At 38.6% G+C, this 21,113-nt stretch overlaps 3 long non-coding RNA genes across 3 annotated transcripts in view; 2 read left to right on the top strand and 1 right to left on the bottom strand.

The window, feature by feature from the left end:
- LOC310900206 overlaps window positions 1-10,286 on the top strand; it is a 36,822-nt gene extending 26,536 nt beyond the window's left edge. The window contains exon 3 of the long non-coding RNA XR_014584912.1: window positions 6,604-10,286. This is a non-coding gene — a long non-coding RNA (uncharacterized lncRNA). The remainder of the gene's footprint in view (window positions 1-6,603) is intronic.
- Window positions 1-13,918, bottom strand: part of LOC310900204 — a 49,750-nt gene extending 35,832 nt beyond the window's left edge. Inside the window, exon 1 of the long non-coding RNA XR_014584910.1 lies at window positions 13,680-13,918. This is a non-coding gene — a long non-coding RNA (uncharacterized lncRNA). The remainder of the gene's footprint in view (window positions 1-13,679) is intronic.
- LOC310900207 lies at window positions 10,702-19,829 on the top strand. Its single transcript, XR_014584913.1, has 2 exons — window positions 10,702-13,755; window positions 13,909-19,829. It is a non-coding gene; the product is annotated as an uncharacterized lncRNA (long non-coding RNA).
- The last annotated feature ends 1,284 nt before the right edge of the window (window positions 19,830-21,113 follow it).

Genomic DNA, 21,113 nt, shown 5'->3' on the forward strand with positions numbered 1-21,113 from the left:
AAAACCAACAACAACAAAAACACACACAAACCACTTGTCATTAGTAAGGTTTTTTTCAAGTTGCATATTCTGTTTAACTTATAAAAGTAGCTGTTTACTATGGAGGAGCCAGAAGGTTCAGGGACACTAATGATTCATGCAGCATTCAGCCCATCAGTAGCTTTCGTGGTCTCTAATGGGCCTTTAAAAGCCACTTCTTTCATTTCGTTTCATATAGAAACGGTACATATTAATCCCTTCTAATGGAAGATGTACTGACCAAAAAAAAAAAAAACCATAGTACCCAACTGGCAAAATCACTTGGGTTTTCTTGACCTCTGAACTGATATGTCCCGTGTGTTATTATGCAGTGTGGGTAGGAAAGAAATTAGTCACTGTGATAGATGTTAAACATTTCTGGCAAAGTCACGGTGAGCTCTCTCACAGAGTTGTATAATCCCTGCTTGTGTGGCTGTGCCTACAAATAGTATCACTGGAGCCAACAGGTCTCCTGCCAGGGATCAGTGCTCACCATGGTTGAGGAAAGACTGTCTGGCTCAGAGGTATTTAACAGAATTATTTCTATTTGCTCCATTGTTTGAGATTGCAAGAAGCAGACTTTTGTTTATACTGGGCATGTTCCCTGTCCAGGGAAAAGTGTCCTTGCAAGAAGATGATGAAATAGTAGGGTTTATTATTTGTATGTGATTTATTGCATTTAAATCATGTCACTGCAGGATTCTCTTGAGAACACTGCAAAATTTCCACAGGGTTACATTTCAGTAGTGTACTGTATCAAGGATTAATTAGTTAAATGAAAACAAGATGTATATATTTGTCTCTGAAAAAGAAGTACTGCGCAGTCAGCTGGAAGCCCTCTCCCTCCTTTCCCTTTCAGCAAAAGTGGACAGACTGTGGGGAGGATGGGAAAGCTGTGTATTTAGTAACTGCTACAGACTTGCAATCCTTCTTGCCTTCCTACCTCCTATCTATTAGTCTGGAAGCTCTGTGGAGCCAGTGCTCCCTCTTTTATAACATATTTGATTATTTCTGAAAAAGCGGGGCTGGGATGTGAGTTAAAGACTCTAGAGGCCCCTACCCCCTAGCAGGAATGGCTATAGTTGGGAAAGTTTGGGTGAGACTTTCTCTAAACTGAATTTGAAGTCAGACAGGTTCATCACTCACTTGTGAAATTGCTTTTATGTTCAAGAGGGAATGTAAAAGGAATGGATATAGTAATACTTCTTAAAGTAATGCACACTTTGAAAACATGCTACTGCTTCAGAAACAGCATTGCAGCTTCTGTGTAACGTTAACTGCTGTTCTATTCCTCCTCAATCTCTTAGGTTAGGAAAAATAATGTAGGTAGATGAGGACAGCCCTTATTTTATTGTTTAATACCAGGAAAAATAAAAGCCCAAACAAAATTCAAATACCTTTATCACCCCACAGAATCCAATGTATTCAAGTATTCGAGACAATAACAAGGCAAGCCAAAATTGGGGTAAATTAAACTACAAATCATTACATTCCACATGATTTGATAAAATACTTTTCAACATCTCATCTAGCAACTAATGAGAAACAATAATGAAATATGGTCAAGCCTTTTGTATTTTCTGGTCATTGCTAGCTAGAAGCTTATCTGAGAGTGCTCTGCCAGGCATTAAGGAAATCAAATGTCTTTTCTGCTCTCGGCAATGGTTTTCCTTAGTTTACAGCGTATTGAACTATATGATTAAAATAAAAGATTGAACTAATAATTTATTAACCTATACTTAGTGCTGAAAATACAAGAGGGACAACTTGAATGTTCAGTTAGTGCCACAAGGGGGTTAAAAGGAATGAGGATTGATGGGTTTGATAATGAGGATGTAAGAACAAAATGAAGGCCAGCGTTTTATAAACTTAATAAGCCCTGTGTGCAACTACTAGATAAGTTAAATAGGAGTGTTTTCTTGCATAGTAATGGATTTACCTTACAGAAATAATGCATTAGGATTTTACAAGCTTCTTCATCATACCTTCTGCCATGAACAGGAAAAATTTTGTTTTCTAAGTTATGGTATTGCAAAGGACTGCACTGCAGTTACTAAAGTATTTTCCCATGCTGACAGTGTCAGAGTTATTGAGACTATACTATACCATATTTCCTCTCCTGGTAGAGTTCTTGGTTCCATCCCGTGTGCACTCCTATTTTACTGAAATTAACTTGCACTAAGGACCAAAATTAACTTGAACTAAGGATCAATAACTTTAACAGCATACTGACAAAATAGTCATTTCAGGAGCTCATCCTTCTCCCCCTGTCCCACAGGCTCAATATAGTTTATACTATTAATGCTTTGCTTTGTAATGAAACTGTACTATTAGGAAGTTTAACTCCATTCTGCTTTCCCCTTGGTCCTGTCAGGGGCCTTCTTACCAAGGTCCGTTATTATGTGTTTTTAGATATATACTACTCTTACATTACCAGACCCTTTGGAAGCTGCAACTCAAGTCGATATTTTGGTAAAGTTTTTTGTAGTTTACCCTAGGTTGAGTTGTCAAGTAGCATCTCAGAGTAATCTGATCAAATTGTTTTAGCATCATTTAAGACCCTATACCCAAATATATGACAGTTATCCCACTATCTGCAATAATGCATTAAGCGGTAAACCTATCAAACACTGGGTATGGTTCTTTCCCTGTCTCCTGCACTCCCCTGGCTGGCTGGAATGCAGGGTGCTGGGAGATTAACTGTTTTCTCCTTGTTCTGAAATGCTGTGAGTTTTCACATGTAGATGCAGGGTCAAGGAAGTAAGCTCTTTAGGTGGAAAAAAAGCTTTATGGCACAAGTTTGTTGAATTTCCCCCTGCAGCAATAAGAAGCACCTTTTACATGGCTATGAGTGGAAATGTCTGTGTTCAGGGACGATATGAGATTCACTGCTAAGCTCACCCATAAGCCTGAAGGCAAACCACTAATGACCCTTGCAGAGAAGGGCAGATCTCAAAGTGCACATCAATACATGGCATGGTGTATGTAGATTACAGAGCTTGAAAATCTCATTAAAGCTCAAGACAAGGTAAAGACCTGCTACTGTTTATTCAAAGAATCATAGAATGGTTTGGGTTGGGAGGGACCTTAAAGACCATCCAGTCCCAAGTCCCGTGCCATGGGCAGGGACACCTCCCACCATACCAGGTTGCTCAGAGCCCTATCCAACCTGACCTTGAACACCTCCAGGTATGGGGCATCCACAGCTTCTCTGGGCAACCTGTTCTAGTGTCCACCACCCTCAGAGTAAAGAATTTCTTCCTGATACCTAATCTAAATCTACCCTCTTTTAATTTAAGATCATTACACAGGTATGTCTCCTTGGATCTGCTCTGGTTTGTATAAATGCTGGTTCATGGAGGCAACCCTCCCAGCACCCACTTGGCCGTCAGACACCTCCTGTGCAATACAGAATGATAGGTTATAGGTACTGTTGTAAATTAGTCCTCTAAGGTCTTTCAGAGCCCAAGTGTCCTAACAACAAACGTATCAGATGGTCATTAGTTATTATCCCCTTCTTCCCATTGTTTTCAGAAAGCATTGCGGTTTTCTTATTCCTCAAGTCTGGGACATTTCCAAAGAAAGTTTCTATTTTCACAAAACATCATTTTTTAGGAAAGAAATACAATTAAAAAAAAAAAAAAGGAAAGAAAGAAAGAAAAAAAAAGAAAAAGAAAAAAAAAAAAGGATCATTTCCTTTCACAAACATCTTCATTAAACCCCAGTCATTTTACATCTGCTCCAACTTTTTTATCTTCTATTACCTGCGTCTATCTGAAGCTGCCTATCTGTAAGTGGCTCCATACACAGTAAGTGCCTCATCTCAGATTGCTTTAACAGTGTCCCTTTTCTCTTAGGCTGGCTCTGGGCCAGTCCAGCTTCTTAGTGCAGCAATTGCAGTTCCAGTATAATAGGCAAGATAAGCCACTATCAGTCTCTCTTACAGCAAAGTCTTCAGTAATTGCTTTACTTTGGAAGAACTCCATCTCTTTGCTGCCCCATATAAAATTCTAGAGGCGGGTTTGGCTAAAAAAAATGTTTCCCAAGCACACATTGCATGGCACATTATGTAAAATTATTGCCTGTTTACGATTAATTGGACATAATGACAAGAAAAAAGTCAAGTGTTCCAGAAATGTGCATATGCAAATACACATCTGACAGAATTCATCCTATATGAATTAATTCTTTTTAAGTTTAGTACAAGGGATCCTATATTCTCTTCACTTGGTATTTACACAAAAATATTGCAGTTCTTTACTGTATAAAGGAGGTCATTCAGATCTGCTGCTGCTCTCTCCATGCAGCAACAGTTCATTCAGAATCAAAGCCCCACATGTGTTGAGCAAAATCTACCCAATGAAAGCAATGGCGTGAATTTTGATGGAAATTAAACACACTCCTTTTTCCTCTACTGCCAAGTGGTCCCTTCACTGTATGTCAAGGAACTGAAAGCTATAAATTGTGGCTTAAATCATGTGGCTTAAGAATGTATGTGATGCAAATTTTGCAGGTAAACATATTAACTTATAGGACTGATAGATACAGCTGAATGATAAGATTTCTGGCATATGAGCCATTTCTATGGTCTGAAACTGAAGTACCAAAATCTACAGGGAAGAAAAAAGTGGTTGGTACCTGTGAAGCAGGAGATGTTGTCAAAAGAAGAGGTGAGAAGGTACTTAGCCCCTGTGGCTAGAAGAAATAGAAACGTATTTATCGCCTGTAGCACACTAGAAGATTGATTACAAGTGTGGAAAAATTACTGTCTGTGATAAAATCAAATACTTCTGCCACTTGAAACTGATTCATTTGATGGCAGTTGTTTGCTTCAGAGAGTCTATCAAGGTGCATAACCAGATAGGTTTTACCATCATCTGTTCCTTATGAAGGCATATAATTTACTGAATACAGTAAATACATACTCAGTGACATGGGAAGTGGATTATGTGAAAAAAGGTATGCAGATGAGTCTGAGAACGCTACATATTCCCTATGGCTTTCTTCTGGATAATTCCACAGAAGGTGCTAGCATCAATTGCATTCTACATCTTTCTTTATGTTACTGCATTTAGCATATTGTTGTTTCAGTTTAAGGTTTTTTAGAACTATTCTTGTTTGTAAAAGCAGCTATTGTTTTGTTAAATGAAAACAGAACTTTTATTCTGAATCAAAACTTCTTTTTCAAAATAGACAATTCTCCTTAAATACAGGTGGGTAAAATCAATAGAATGACTGCCTTAAGAACTCCATGTTTCATGATCTATAAGCTCAAGTGAAATCATTATCCAGATGTCCTTGTGTTTATAATGCAGCTCAAAATAAAACCTCTTAAAGAAAAACAGCATGCATTATAATTTGTTGTTTCCCTATCCTAATACTAACGACTATTCTCCAGTCATTTGAAATAAATATGCCCAACAGGATCCTCATTTTCATAATTCCAAGGTGTGTTTGGGATGATCTTCCCAAGTCTTGTGCTCTTCAGCTGAACAGAGCAGGAGGACCAAGGCAACATAATTTCCTTCTTCACGCATGTCTACCTTTAGAATCCAGTTTGTCACTGTCAGGCTCTCTAAGGAAAATCTGCTGAGAATTAAAATGAGTAGAACGGGACATGAGAACAGCACCATGCTTCTCTCTAAAGTGGGAAGCTCTTGGTGTAACGTGGTTTATGCTCTGGGGCAAGTAAAAACATGGAAAGATATAACTACTGCATGACATTGAGAGAATGACATTGTGAGAACAGGAAAAACTGGACAGATGTATAACAGAGTAATCCTGGTGTTCCTCCATAAATCCTTATAATACCGGGTTGGATTTTGATCTTTTTATCTCTTATTGCATGCCTTTAACTCTGTCTTTGATTGGAAATTTTCGTTAGGAATGCCCTCTGGTAAAAGTCAGAGTTGTTTTCTTTCTTCACATGTGAGCTTCACCCTGGGGTGTAGAAAATGGCTAATTATCTTTTGGAATAGACCTGATGGCTACTTCAAGGAGATTCCCAGACCAGATTGACTTTTGTGAATTCATCCAGTTGAAATCCTTTCACAGGCACAGCTCCAACTAACACAAAAGAGTATCACCCAGAGAAGCCTCCAGCCCTAATCTGAAATAGAGAGGCTAGTTAAGGTAGTGGTTCGCTGACTTACAGTAACAAAATCAAACTGAATGAAAAATGCTGCAACTGCATTACACACAGTAACCATAAAAGACAATCACAGTTTGCCATTTAAAGTATGCTCAAACCTATTTGACCAAATAATACCTTTTTACCAAGAAGCTTTATGGTGGTTTAATTAACATACGTTGTTCCACATTCACCATAAATCTGGTATTAAAACTACTATAAACCATTTTTTTTGTATGGGCCTCACTGATGTGCCCAACTTTGATGGGTTAGGTGGCAGTGCAAAAATTCAGGGTTAAGGCCTGCAAAACCATAGCCTCAACCTCCAATACTTTTCTGGTACTAATAACAACCATGAAACTTTATTGAGTTATGAGGGTACTTAAAAAAAAAGTGGAAACCTTCCCAAGGCGTAAAGATTAACACAAGTTATTCTATTGGCTATCACACTGTAGGATGCCTGACTTTCTTCGTGCATTTGAAAATCTGTCAGTCTGAACAAGGGCACACTTTGAATATGACACAGCGGGAATAACCTAACAGCTTCAAAAGATCTCGGCTAAATGTGCAACAAAATCTCCACAAGGATTGGCTCATGAAATGCTCTTCTCTACATCCTTGAATTACAAGTTTGCACTTTAAATTCAAATTTTAAAAATCCTGTAAATCTATATGCTTATAACTATATACTTCATGAGGCAAATAAATGCTTACCACAGATGTACGTTTGATGTTAATTTTGTTTACTAGATCCTCAGGAAAGGCTATTTCAAAACAGATCTTTTTTCAATGAAAAACCAAAGCTTTTCCGTTTCCTCAAAATAGCTTTCTGACTGCAAAGCCATAATAGCTCAGATAAAGTATATGTGAATGTGTGTACCTATCCTGTAGCTCACAAATAACTGACAGACATCAGTTTGTAGTCCCAGAAGTTATAGGCTACTTTACCCAATAAATCCCAATCAGGATCACCTAATTTATTCTACTAACTTATTCTACTGCTATAAAGGTTGCATGCTGTACAAGCTTTGCCATTTTTAGGAAACCAAGTAGTGTTTTAAATTGTGTGAGCTGGCACCCACATCTTTCTTCAGTTTTATGATCTAATTTACAGCATTCTCTTCTGAGACAAATTATTTTTGAATGTTAAGAAGCTGGAGTAGCATTTCTGTTCTAAGAGGAAAAAATCTTTGCCAAATAAATGTCAAGGATATATGGTTAAGTATGAAGATATTCCTTGGGAGAATCCTTCTACAGGATATTTCTCTAGATAGCTAACATTCAAAGCAGACATCAGAAAACTTCACTAATTCAGACATTTCTTTGCCATAATGTGGCAAAATTGAGGTGGATATTTATACCTGATCTAAATATTCCATTTATAGATGTCCATGTGGGGAATAAAATAGGATTATCATATTCCCATCACCCCAGCCCAATGAGATGAACCAATGTGCCTTTTATTTTGTTTAAAGGTGATGTAAAGCTAGAGGTTTTTCCTTAACCTTGTATCTGCTTCTTTTTTTTTCTCATGTGGAGAAGGATGTGTTACAATTTTCTTGTAAGTGTTTTAATGACCATGCTTTAACGTTGTTAAAACATCAGCTTTTGTGAGAGGATTTGGTGTAGTCTTGTAAACCAATCAAGGGAATTCAAGGGAAGATATTACCAAAATCATAAATATTTTTATTTATATGGAAAATGCTCACATCTGGCACTTTAAAATCCTAATGAACATCTACTTATGCTAGAAGTTTCATCAGAGGTTTCTTTCTTCCATCCTAATGTGACTGCAACACTGATATTCACTTGATAAATACAATTTGGTCATTTATATCAAACACTTGGATATACTCAGTAGAGAAAGTTCGCTGTAACCTTTAACTGACCACCAGTGCTAAAACACCAGTGCTAAAATCCTGAAGTCTCCATCCTGCAATTTGCTGTAGAAGTCAGGATGGCTGAGCTGGTTACCAGCTGTCTCTTTTCAATGAGACAACCATTTGGGACATGATTTTCTGTAGTTCTATACAGCTATCAATTATTCACTGCCACAATGGGCCATTAAAGAACCATCAGTCAATGATTCATGTCTGGTGGTTATTTTAAGAAGTCTAAAAGGAAACCAACAGAAAAAAATAAAAAAAAATCTTCATAGTTCCTTAAATTCAAGAAAAAATCTACTCATAAGAAGAAGAATCTCCAATCAAGAAATGAATTAATCCTTTTGTAAGGTTCCCTAAAGTCTATCTGCAGCTACAGGTTAGAGCCAGGCTGGAATGGGAAGGAAATGAGGCAGGGTGTCGACAGAAATGGGATCTGAGGTCTGGTAGAGGATCAGAGAATTGGGCCAAGCCACTGAGCGTGGCGGAGTATGAAACACTGTCAGGAGATAACCAGGTTCAGAAAACTGGCCAAGCTGGGATATACCAAGCTGTAGAGCCAAAATAACAGTACCACCAGAGACTGAGTGAAGGCCAGAAAGCTGAACAGTCTGAGTAAGACAGGGCCAGGGGGAAATAGGGCTGAGCAATGTCAGACAACCTGGTCACCATCAGTGAGCAGTGCTTTGCCAGGAATCAGGTGTGAGGGGACAGAGGGCAAAAGCCAAAAATTAAGGTACAGCAAATGGAGGGAGAAGAGGCTTAGCCAGGATCTGCAGCCAAGACTGGGGAGCAGAAGACACAAACAAGGATGTGAATGAGAGATGCTGAGACAAGTGACAAGCTTGCAGCAGTAACCAAATTGAAGAAAAGGGAGCAACCGATAGGATTGTCTCATGTCTCCAGTAAGTGGGACAACCTGTCAGCCAGCCTTAGGATGCCTGGCCTTCTGGCCCTCCTGACTCCCCAAAAAGCTGATGACAGGCACCATCTCTAGAGCTAGATGATGTCACCAAGGCTGAAACAATTAGAAATAGGTAGGATTTGGGATTTCTCTAGGCAAATAACAGTTAAGTGGTGATTCATCACAAACTAGGATTACAAAATACAAATAAAATCTTCCCTAATATTCTTCCAAAGAAAATAATAATAATAATAATAATAATAATAATAATAATAATAATAATAAATATAAGGTAAGCTATGGTAAATGTTGCACCAAGTTTTCTTAGAAACCAAATAAGGATGGAGAAAAGAACTGTGACTTGACTAAAATTAATACTACAATACGGCCGAAAAAAAACTTTTTTTGACTTTATGAATGAGATGTTTTAGTGTTTTGGTTTTTGATTTTTGTTGTTGTTGTTGTTGTCGTTTTGTTTTGTCTTTTGATGTTTTTTGGTGTTGTTTGTTTTTTTTCTGAAAGATGTTAAAAAATTTGTAAATGATCACTAAATGTTTCAGGTTTTAGTGGAAAAAATTTGTGGCGGTGCGTGTGCCCGTTTGTGCATGTGTACGTGCATGTAAGGGAAAACAAAGAGGGAAAAGGGGAAACAAAGAGTTTCCTTCCCATGTCCCCACCAGTTCTAATCCAAATCATTGTATAATTATGTCTGATAATGGGCTGCCAGTTTTTCTGTCTACATAGAGCCATCAAAGAACATTAGGAACTCTAATATTTTACATAAGCATTCTCCAAGTTATTTTTGTCTCAAATACTGCCATCTCAGAGAAATTCAGCTGTTCATATGTCCTGCTTGTTAGCTTCAGCACAGAGCTGTACTGACAGAAATATTGGCAATGTTTCTAAAAAGTAGCTCAAAGCCCACGTAGACCAAGAGAAAGACTAAGAAACACTGGTATCGTAAGATTTGAAAAGGTCACTTGAATAAAATTTGTACTGTGCCCCCTTCGACACTGACTGAAAAGCAGATTACCTCTCCATATAGCTACCTACTATTTCTTTTTAATCAATGGCAAACAGCATTTCAAAGAATGCTCCTCAATAGGCATGAACTAGTTATAGGCATTTTTCATCTCATACTTAATTCACAGAGAATTACAGAAGTAGGTGATTATCATCTTGATTGACTTAGAAGTTAAAAAAAAAAATCCCACAATTTGAATAAGTATATTTAATCAACCCTTCTACCGGACCCGATCCAATTATTTACAAGTCTTTTTCTGGAATCAGTAAATAGCTTTTAAAAGTACTCTTCTAGAGTGACAGGATGTCAGTGTCTTTAAGAACAACATGCTTTTATTGCATTTGGATCAGATCGAGATAAAAATAGAGATAAGTATTATAATGAGAGCTCTAGTACTTTCCAAACTGACTGTTTTGAATGACTTTGCTAATAAAAGATTTTAGACATTGGCAGTGAAGTCAGATCCCAATTTGGTGTAGAATCCCTGTGCAAGACTTTGAGTCTTACATAACATGCTCAAACTAAAGAGGGGGGGGAGATCACATTTTGTCCAAAAAAAAAAAAATAATCCTAAAATCCTAAGCTTATCTTGTGTGGTATCTATGTATGTGGTGGAACATTTCTGCTTCATTTCTTCACAAGCCTGTGCAGTGACTCTACAAACTGATACGCTGATTCACAGGGATCTAAAATAGATCATCCTTTTTTTGCAGCTGAAATTCAGGTAAAATTTTCTAGAGTATCTCAGCCATATAAAAACTCTTAAGTAGCTGTGTTTATATGTCTGTGTTTTGTGAAATGACATATATATATATATGCTGTATATTTTTATTTATGTATATGTATAAAATAGCAAAGGCCTTTTTTTTTTTGTTTTTAATACTGGGAACAAAAGGCAGCAGCTAATATGCAGTTTCTTTGGTTTTTGAAACAGCCTTGCCTAAACTTTCAAGTAAATTTATGTAGAAAAATAGATTTGGGAATATAAAATCTTTGTGTAGTTCAGAAGGGATTCAGAGATCCTTATAAAAGATTTTTTACTGGAGAAACTATTTAGAATGCTCAGCTGAGAGGCTGGTGCAGTTATCTGACAAGTTACTTTTCCTTCTGATAGCATTAATTGCTCAAGGACTGTGATAGATGGGGTAAAGCATGATCATTAAAATTTAACTGCAAGAGAATAGTAGTATTACATCTGCCAAGGAGTACTGGGTAGCTGAATGATAAAAAAAGGTAGCATTGACATTCCTTGTAATAAAACTAGAAGAGATGAAGTCAAATTATGAATTCTTCAGAGTAAATATATTATTTTCCCCAGTGTATTCAAGCTAGCAATGAAACAACTGGTATTTCCAATATTAGATTTTATCTTTGACCATATGGTGCAGCTCACAGAAGTAATTTTGGCAGAACCTGATGCCTTTTTTTATGTGCTTGCTAAGTCCTTTCTTGGTACAGGCAGATGCCAACATTAAAAACATATCACTGGGTACTATTAGAGTAGGTACATTATCTAGACATTAAAAAATGAGCCAGTCTGTATTTTCTTCAATGAATAAAGACGCATTGCATGTTGCTTTACATTCATAGGTCTAAGTCACTGTCCTTTAAGTGTGATAGTCATAAAAGACCTGAGCCCATATTTCTACCCAAAAGCTTCTTGTATGATCTGAGCAGAAGAGCCCTGCTGATTATTGTTTTGGAAAAGATTGTGATTTGTGGGTAGATGAGCAACAGCTCAGGTGGAAAAGCATGAAAATACATTCAAGTTGAGAGAGAGAAAGACATTTCAGCACTGCCGGAGCCATACTGCTGTGTAACTGGCAGAAATCCAAACAAGTCATTGCACTGGTTGATGCTGAAAGAGGTTTGATATCTGGATCAGAGGAGACATTTCTGGAAGTTTGTTTCAAGATGGTGGGATTTTCACTACCCTGCAACCAGCAATTACCAGTTTCTCTTAAAAAGCATATGGGATCTTGGATTTTGGCTAGGTTGGACATGTTAGCAGTGCATTATTTGAGTTTTTATTTTAGTTTGCAGCACTACTACAGGTAGACTAACTTGGAATAGCTGATGCAGCTACTGCCCCCTCTGCCTCCCCCAGCCTTCTGGCATCCTTCTAGCAGACATGAAATATGAATCACAGTCTGGATCCAGAGCTACTAAATTCAGTAGAAGCCGTTCCTTTCTCTCTAGAGAAACTGAACCGGTGCTTGGAGCCTCTGTGCTACCTCCTGAGGAAGGCCACGGAAAGATGCCTCCCTGCTTGCCTGGATCTGGTGCTTACTGAGCACAGTCCCTCACACCTCAGCACGGGGGGCTGAAGGAACAAAGAGTTTAGGTAATGACTGCAGGGAAGAGGACTGCTAGGGACAGCCTCACAAACCCTAGTGTCACAAGGATTTCTTCTGTGCCCAGCTCCATGGTGGCAGCTCATCCGCTGGCTTGCTGCTGGGAAGCAGCATGGGGGAGCAGCCGGTGAGCAAGCAAGCAGAGCAGCCACCGCTGAGCTTGCTGCCTACAGAGCTGGAAAGCAGTGAGGAGGGGTTGGCTGCTAATTCCTCGCTATTACCAGCTGCTGAACCAGGGAATGAGCTCATCACCCAGAGAACGGCAAACATGTAAAGACAGAGAAGTTTGCTCAGCCCTAATGGGAGAGAAAAAGAGCAGACTCCTCTTAATTAAGAAAAGATGCCAGATTGACATCCTACTAGCAAAGTTATTTTGCTCTTAAATTTTGCCTGAACTGCTCTGAGTATAAGGAATTTTTCTCAAGATGTGTTTATCTTTACTTTATTGAAAACCACAATTTTACTTTAAATATAGAAGTTAAATTCTAAAAACCACAAAGAATTAATTCTTTCAGGGTTTTCTGGCATATTAACAAAAAAAAAAAAAAAAAAAAAAAAAAAAAACAGAATGTAATGAGATACTTTGCCCCAGCAGTTAAGGTGCTAGTTAGTCACAGATACCTGTACCACTAGTGATTTGTTCAGCAGCAGCAGCCAGTGTTTAGCTAACATTGTCTTAATGTGAGGTGGAATATATAACACACAGGAGGCAAATATCCTTTTTATATTTAGTTTCTGCCATTTTGCAGTCCTTGTTAAAACACCTGGAAAACCAGCCTTCCCTTTGGTAGATGCTATTAAAGGGTTACACTAAATTCATTGTCACAGTTTTTGTATTTCTGGTGGGTAGATTTAGGATATAAAGCAAAAATTGTCAGAAGGAGTTTTAACATCCACCACTGATGTAAGATCTAAATGAAAGATGTAATTTTCCATCAGACATCAACTCTAATGTTGAAAATATTTCCCTTTTATTATGAGCTAAGTAATCTAATCTGTGTGTAAGACAAGAAATTTTATAGCTCTTTCTATTCATGCAGTTCACAAATACCATGTTTATATAAGCAGATTATGTAGGTATTTATGTAAATTGGCATCAAAAGCATAAAAAATAGACACTGAAAATCTAAAATGTTATATGACAAATCTGTCTTGACTGCCTTTATAAATAGTTATATTGTGAAAAAACAGAAAATCAGTCTGAATCAATCTGAATCAAAACGATTAACCACATGAACTACCACACAGTAAAAAAGTACCCTATGTCAATCGATCTGTGATAGCTATCTGCATGCCCTTAGCAAATGTAAAATACTGAGAATTAGTTAGGTTCTTCATAACTGAAGGCCAAGATAACTCATGTTACCTGACATCTTCTGTAGGCCAAATAAGGCATTCATGCTGAGTCTGAGCTAAGAGCAAAGGTTCCTTGGAGGAGTCAGGTAATTATCCAGCCTAATTTCAATTTCTAAAATTAGATTATCTGAATACTCCTTTCTGAGGTGCATAGATGACAATACATATTTGCAGGTGTTTTGTTGTTGTTGGTTTTATCCTATTTGATCCTGATCTTTAATGCTTCATTCTTTACTCAGGATGCTGGGGGGAAAAAAAAAAAAAAAAAAGGAGAAAAGAATTTTCTTCTTCCACCTTGCCTTGTTTCATGACTATCCTGTATGCTGACACTGTTTTGTTGCTCCACTGCGTCATCAAAAAAAGACTGCTTGACCTTCCCAATTTCTCTTCTGGTTGGCTTGCTCCTCCTGAAAACTAAGATGCTGCTTCTTTGACAAAAGTAGTCCTGCTGTGTTACATAGCTGCTATGTTCAGAGAGGAACCATGACCTGCATGATGTCTAAGGCCAAGTGATGTTCACACTTCAGGCATCCACACCTTTGTGCGGTGAAAGGCCGGATTAAGAAGGTGTGCTCTGAATTTGCCAGCAACATCCTGTCAATGTCAGAATTGTATTCAGAACAAAGCACCCTTCTTTGAAAAGAGAAAGTAACTCAAGTGCCCATTTTATTGTATAATAGTTAAGCGATTAGAGCACTTCACGAAGGAGTGGGAGACTTCAGCTCAATTCCTTCTTCAGCTTGACAAGATTCAAAAGTACATCTACAGCCTCCCAGGAAATCGTTCGTTCTATCTCCATAAAACAGCCTGAACTGAAGCACTCTCCATTCTGCCTGCTGAAGTGAGGCCACTAAATATGAAGTAGTGTCAGATTTTTAGCACTGAAGGAAAACAAGAAAGAAGAAACTTAACTCGGCCTGGTGACAATTGCATTCTGCTGGAAAAAATTCAGCTGTGGGGCCTGCTCCCAGTCCCACATCACTTTATGCACTGCATTTAATGATGGCCTAATGTATAGGATATCTCTGGGAGAACTGGGAAAAAGAAAGGTGGTCTGAGCTGGCAATCTTATTTAGCAATTGGGATGGGCTAAAAGCAGTGAAAAAAGGGGCTAGTGTAAGTAATTTAACAGGCTGTGACAGCTTAAAATTCATTAACTTGATCAACTGCCATCTTACAAGTGTGTTAAATATGTTATCAATCACTGTAACAAAATTAAAAGTAGAATTTTAAATTTGATTCTTCTGTAGGTATTACCACTTGTTGCAGTAGGAAACAAATTGCCAAATAGGCCAACTGTGTGAGTTATGATATTCAATGTGGTTAATTACTGCAAACACTGTTTTTCCAATTTACTATTCAGGTTCTGAATTGCTCATATGGCACCATGCTTAGGCTGTTCAGGAGCTCTTACTCATCTGTGCAGGAAGGAGACTGTGTTATTCATTCCTCACTGTTCAATCTTACCCATTTCTTTTGTTTGTTTCTTTGTTTGTTTTAAACGTATCTGATGACAACAGAGAAAACAGAAAAAGAGGCTGTGGGATTTAAGTAACTACCTGGGTTCCATAATCAATTCACAAGCAAGCCAAACAAGGCTTGGGTGAGTACAGGCTGAAGATTAGTCATCCTTTCTATCAGTCAAGGACTTAGTTTCAAAAATTTCAGAAGAAAATTGATCAGTTCACAAACTATTTGTAGATGAGAAAAATGGAGCTGCTTTCATCAGATACAATCATTCACAATTAATAATGTGATGTTATTTTTAGTACTCTGAAAACAGAAGTTTCCTTTAAATGCCAAAAACCTACTACGTGTTTTGATTACTACTGACATAATCATCCTCTCTCTATAAAAGCATATCTTTCCTGTTGGGATTTTGTGTCTTGTGCCATCACTAATTATTAACAATGAAGGGAGAGGAAAAACAATAAAATTCACACTCTTCCCACAGTAAAAGTAAATAAACATTAAAATGTGGAGACTGTTATGAGACAAATTTTAGTCCCAGAAAGTGATATCCTCAAATCCTGACATGGGGAGCTGACATGGAGGTTGTTGAGACTATTTTTGTTACTGACAGAGCAACAAAAGACATGGAATATATGATAATCAAAACCAAAAAGTAATGCACAACTCCCAGATAACCACAGGAAATACCTCTGGAGTACATCTAGTGAGGTAAGAGCCACAAAATCTGAAGGGAACAAATGGCATAACCTTTCTATGATGACAATGCAAATCTGCCAAGTCTTTTCCCTGTGTACAGCATTGTTTACTTTTACACACTGTATACGGCTCAACTGGTTTCAGACATTTGCCTGTGCCTCTAGAACAAAGAAAGGTATTTATGCAACAATTTTATGTTATATGTACAGGAGTTCACATGCACTGGCTTTTTTGCCCAGGAGTTGATCTATTTTACTTCACCTGCACAACAGTTCCAGCACTTCTGACACGAAAGACCACTGCCTGACATGCATATATAACCACAAAAGTTCAACATCAAAAGTACAGGTTGGATACTATTTAGGCAGGTCAATCAGGCTGAGTCAGTAGCATCTGTAAAATTATATTTACAAGGAGACTTACTCGTAGGAGATAACAGGAAATCAGTCAAAGTCTGGTAATAGTGATGTTCTAGCACTCAAATATTATAATAATGAGCACTTTATGCAGTAGGTTTGATACATTCTAAAGCTATCTATTGAAGTGAGCCACCCAACAGGTATTTTCCAATTATGAGAAAAAAAGGTTCACTGATTTTTTTTGAAAGTTCATGGCAGAGTTTATCAGAGAAACCATCTGGTTTCAGCACCAAAAATAATTCTTTTGATCATAGCATCCTTTCATGATTAGTCATGACTGAAAACTAACCTTCCATCTTCTCACGCAGCACACAGCGCAAACTATTAACAATTTGTTTCACTGTGAATTGAGTTTATTAAAAATGTCTGTAGTTCCAGACATTACTATTATAAGCCCTATTCTAATAAGCCATATTATTATACACTGGATTTCTGCATTTCAAAGGCTTTCCAAGCAAGATTTTGTTCTTGAAGGGACAAAAAAAAAAAAAAAAACTATTTTCAGAAAATAAGAAAATGAGATATCATTTATGATTTTTAGTCTTATTTTAATAGTTTGCCTTTCAATAGTTAAGCAAGGTATACCACTGAAAAAAAAATTCCTCTGTGGTATTACCAGTCTTCAATTATGTGAATTCATATGTCTTCCAACAGGACAACTGTTGTCCGTATGTCTATGTAGTACATACTTATAGTGCTCTGAGAACTTTAATATGCACGTATGTTACCAATGACAGAAGCTCTTTGCAAATGCACTGAATTTGTTAGGATAGTCTGGGCAACATAAGCCCTTTTCACAAACAAGGACCAGAACTTGCTACCTTCGACCTAGCAACACAAAAAATGATAATTCAGATGTGATATACTCTTTGCCATTTTCCGTCAAGGCAACACCACCACACACATATGTTCGTTGAAATACACACCTAGACACCACTTGAGAGTGAAATAATAAGAAAAAGCATTAGAGTAATAAGCACCAGATGAATTGAACTAAAGAAAGAATAAAAATGCTCATGTTAAACAGAATAGTGCAATACATGAATGATATTTTCAGAAACGAATTATTTGTTATGATTTACAGAATGTCTGCACAGAAATTGCTTTTATGATGTTGTAAGAACTGTTTGAAGTTTGTAGGGGTCTTTATTGCATGACATCCTGGTTTCTACATTGCCAATTGATGACACCCACAGTAGCAGACTAGAGGTTAACAAAGCATTGGAAGAGAAAATAATGTGAAAAAGTGCAAAGTGAGTAATAAAATTTTACCAGATGCCTCATATTCCTAGCTAGCAGTCAGAGGAGCAGGACAAACAGAAAGGTCTGTTTAGATCACAGCAAGAAGGATGCAAAAAAAGATGGCTGAAAAATAAAAGGTAAGGAAGAGCAAATCTAAATGAGTATTTTCAATATTCAATAACATTTTTCATTTCTTTTTGGTGAAGGGCATTGTAGTGGTTTAACCTGGCAGCCCACTCCCCTCTCCCTGAGTGGGATGGGGGAGAGAATCAGAAAAAGAAAATAAAACTAAAACTTGTGTGTTATATGTTATATACATTATATGTTACTACACATTGCTGACCCAGTTTTCTGACATGGAGGGTGTGCAGTATCCACTGACTTACTAGACCACTAATAGCCCACTGACTTACCTCTGCATGGTAAATATACATATCAGATATATATCAGAATATAATTTGCCTAATAACCACAGAGGAGTGACAGATGCACCAGGTGGTCATGCAGCCATTCATAGAGATCTCAACAGGATGGAGAAATAAGCCAACAAGAATCTCATCAAGTTCAGTAATCAAAACCCTAAGTCCTGCACCTCGGCAGGCTGGGGGCTGAGAGCCTGATCCACCTACAGGTCCTGGTGGACAACAAGCTGAAGGTGAGCAGCATGCCCCTGTGCCAAAGATGACCAGCAGTGTCCTGAGCTACAAAAGGAAGTGCTTTGCCAGCAGCAGTTTCAAGGGATGTGATCTTTCTCTTTTATCCTGCACTGGAGAGATCACACCTGGAGTGCCAGGTCCAGGAGAGACATGGAAAAGTTGAAGTCCAGCAAAGGGACACTAGGATGATTAAGGGACTGAAACGTGTCATATGAGGAGACACTGACAGACCACGGACTGTTCAGCCAGGAGAAGAGAAGGCACAGAGGGGATTTTATCAATGTGTATAAACACCTAACAGGGGGAGTGAAGATGACAGACCCAGACTCTTCTCAGTGGTGCCCAGTGACAGACAAGAGGCAATGGGCACAAACAGAAATATAGGAAATTCCACTGAAATGTATGAAAAAACTTTTTTACTCTGAGGGTTCCAGGTGGAACAGATTACCCAGAGATATTGTGGAGTTGCCATCCTGGGAGACAGTGAAAATCTTACTGGGCACATCCCTGAGCAAGCTGCTCCAGGTGATACTGCTCTGAGCAATGGAGTTGGCCTAAACGACCTCCAGAGGCCCCTTCTAATCTCAGCAATTCAGTGATTCTGCGAAGCTGTGATAATGAAGTATCTGCCTTGCCATTTTATTTCTGAACTGCTTCTGAAAGGTGCCAGCTTACTGCCATTCTGAAGTAAAGACCTACAGCTAGGTTTATTAGTACTTTCCATTTTCTTGTAGCCATGGTCATTCTGACTCATACAGCAGCCTGGACTCTCCTGAACAACCAAGCAATTTGCAGCAGTGACAGTGAATAAACCCTAGAAAAGAATTGCTTTGCAGGAAACATTTGTGTTGCCATTGGGGGCAAGCTAGCAAAAGGAATAGTGATGACCTGTAGTAGAAAGGGGACTGGATCAATGCTTCAAATCTGTAGCATAATGAATTCTTCCTGTGTACGGCAAATGTCACCTTACTGCTCAGTCCCAGTATATGAGGAATAAAGCGTAATGGGGGAAGGGGTGGAGCAGAACGCTCCTTCTCCAAGCTGAGGCTGCATTATCTCTTCAGAAATAAGAAGGGAAGATGCAATAAAGTTAAGGTGGTAGCACCTAGAAACAAGAGTGCAACAATAATAGCAAGCTGAAAAACACTCTTAGGAGCACTGTTAACTTAAAGACATAATTTTCACAGGCCTAGTTTCCAGAAATGCACTCTGGGAATTACTTATATAAAAAGACAACCTTAGTAGTTGGCAGGGGATGACGGTATTGTAAATAAGTGTTTGTCCAATTATTTTGCTCTCTACCATGGATGGCCATTTCTAACAGAGCTCGATGAGGCATATCCCAGGCTGGCTTTATTGCTGCTTGACAGGCAATCAAGTTTGCTGATGCCAAGCAAACTTGCTGATGCTATGCCTCCCTCCATAGAGCTTCATGAGGTTGATTATCAACCCAAGTGCTACAACACAGAAAGCAAATAAGAACTGATGTTTTTCACCTATCCAAGTCATGTTTTCAAGCTTTTTCTTTGAATTTATGCAGGATAAAAGGGCTTTTAGAAAGAATTTGAGTTTTACATACAGCAACATCCCTATGATGTACACTTTCCTTTCTCTTGCCCCCAAAATATTTATGGGAATCATGATTTTAAATAAAATATTGATAACACAAAGAAACTTTTGCTCTTGCAGTGGCTTCACCCTGATGGCACCTAAACACCACTACACCCACTCTCTCACTCCTCTTCCTCAAAGGAAGAAAAGAAAATATGGTGAAAAAGAGCTCAAGGGCTGAGATAAGGACAGGGAGATCACTCAACAATTACTGTCATGGGCAAAACAGATTCAACTTAGGGAGATTAATGAAATTTATTACCTATTATGAACAGGCTACAGTAGTGAAAAACTAAAAGCAAACTTAAAACACCTTCTCCCCATCCACTTTCTTATACTTCCTCCCCCTGAGTGGCACAGAAGAATGGGGAATGGGGGCTGTGGTCAGTCCGTAAAGCTTTGTCTCTGCCGCTCCTTCATGGTCACTCACTGCCCCTGCTCCACGTGGGGTCCCTCCCACGGGATGCCGTCCTTCCCGAACTGAGCCTGCGGGGGCTGCCCACAGGCAGCAGCTCTTCAAGAAATGCTCCCACATGGCTCCATAACACGGGGTTCATCCCCCAGGAGCAAACTGCTCCAGCACGGGTCCCCCAGGGACAGCAGCTCCAGCCCGGGGCCTGCTCCTGCGGGGGCTCTCCATGGGCCGCAGCCTCCTCCAGGCCACATCCACCTGCTCCAGTGTGGGCTTGCAGAAAATGACCCTGGATGACAGCATGGGCTTGCAAGTGCTGTTACAGTACAGTTAGTGGGAACACTGCAGTCTTTATTACAGGAGGTATTTATCTTCTTCAGTATCATTTCTTCCTTCTCTAAACACAGCTAGCACTTGACATGAAAAACATGACTTGTACTTCCTTCTCATCTAGAAGCACTTGTTACAATACTATAATGTTGTAATTTTTGTGTTGTTCGAATTCAACAGGATTCACAGCCTGAAATAGCACACCTGATCTTCCTTCATTTATGTGCAGTACCACAAAGCTTCTGTGAGCACAAACACAGCATGAAAAGGTGGCTTCTGCCCCAAGAACCTTGCAGTCTGAGCTGAAGGAAAGCAGACATATTCGAGTAGACCAAGGGCACAAGGAAAGAATGAAACAACATCGGTGATAACGATGTTCTGAAGTGCAGCACACAGGCAGCTCACCTGTTTAAATTGTTGCACGAAGCCCATAATAGAAAGCTTATGGATAATATATATCTGCTCTACAAGGACCTCTAGCACTAGGGAGAGATGCCCAGGAAGTTACTGTATGAAAAGTTTGGAAATTACAATCAAAAAAGGAATGGCAGGCAGAGATGGATAAAAGTTGGCATATTCATTTGCCCTTGGCTACTCAGCACCTG

This window comes from Anser anser (assembly GCF_964211835.1).
Source record: "Anser anser genome assembly, chromosome: 5".
In the NCBI taxonomy this organism is placed as follows: domain Eukaryota; kingdom Metazoa; phylum Chordata; class Aves; order Anseriformes; family Anatidae; genus Anser; species Anser anser.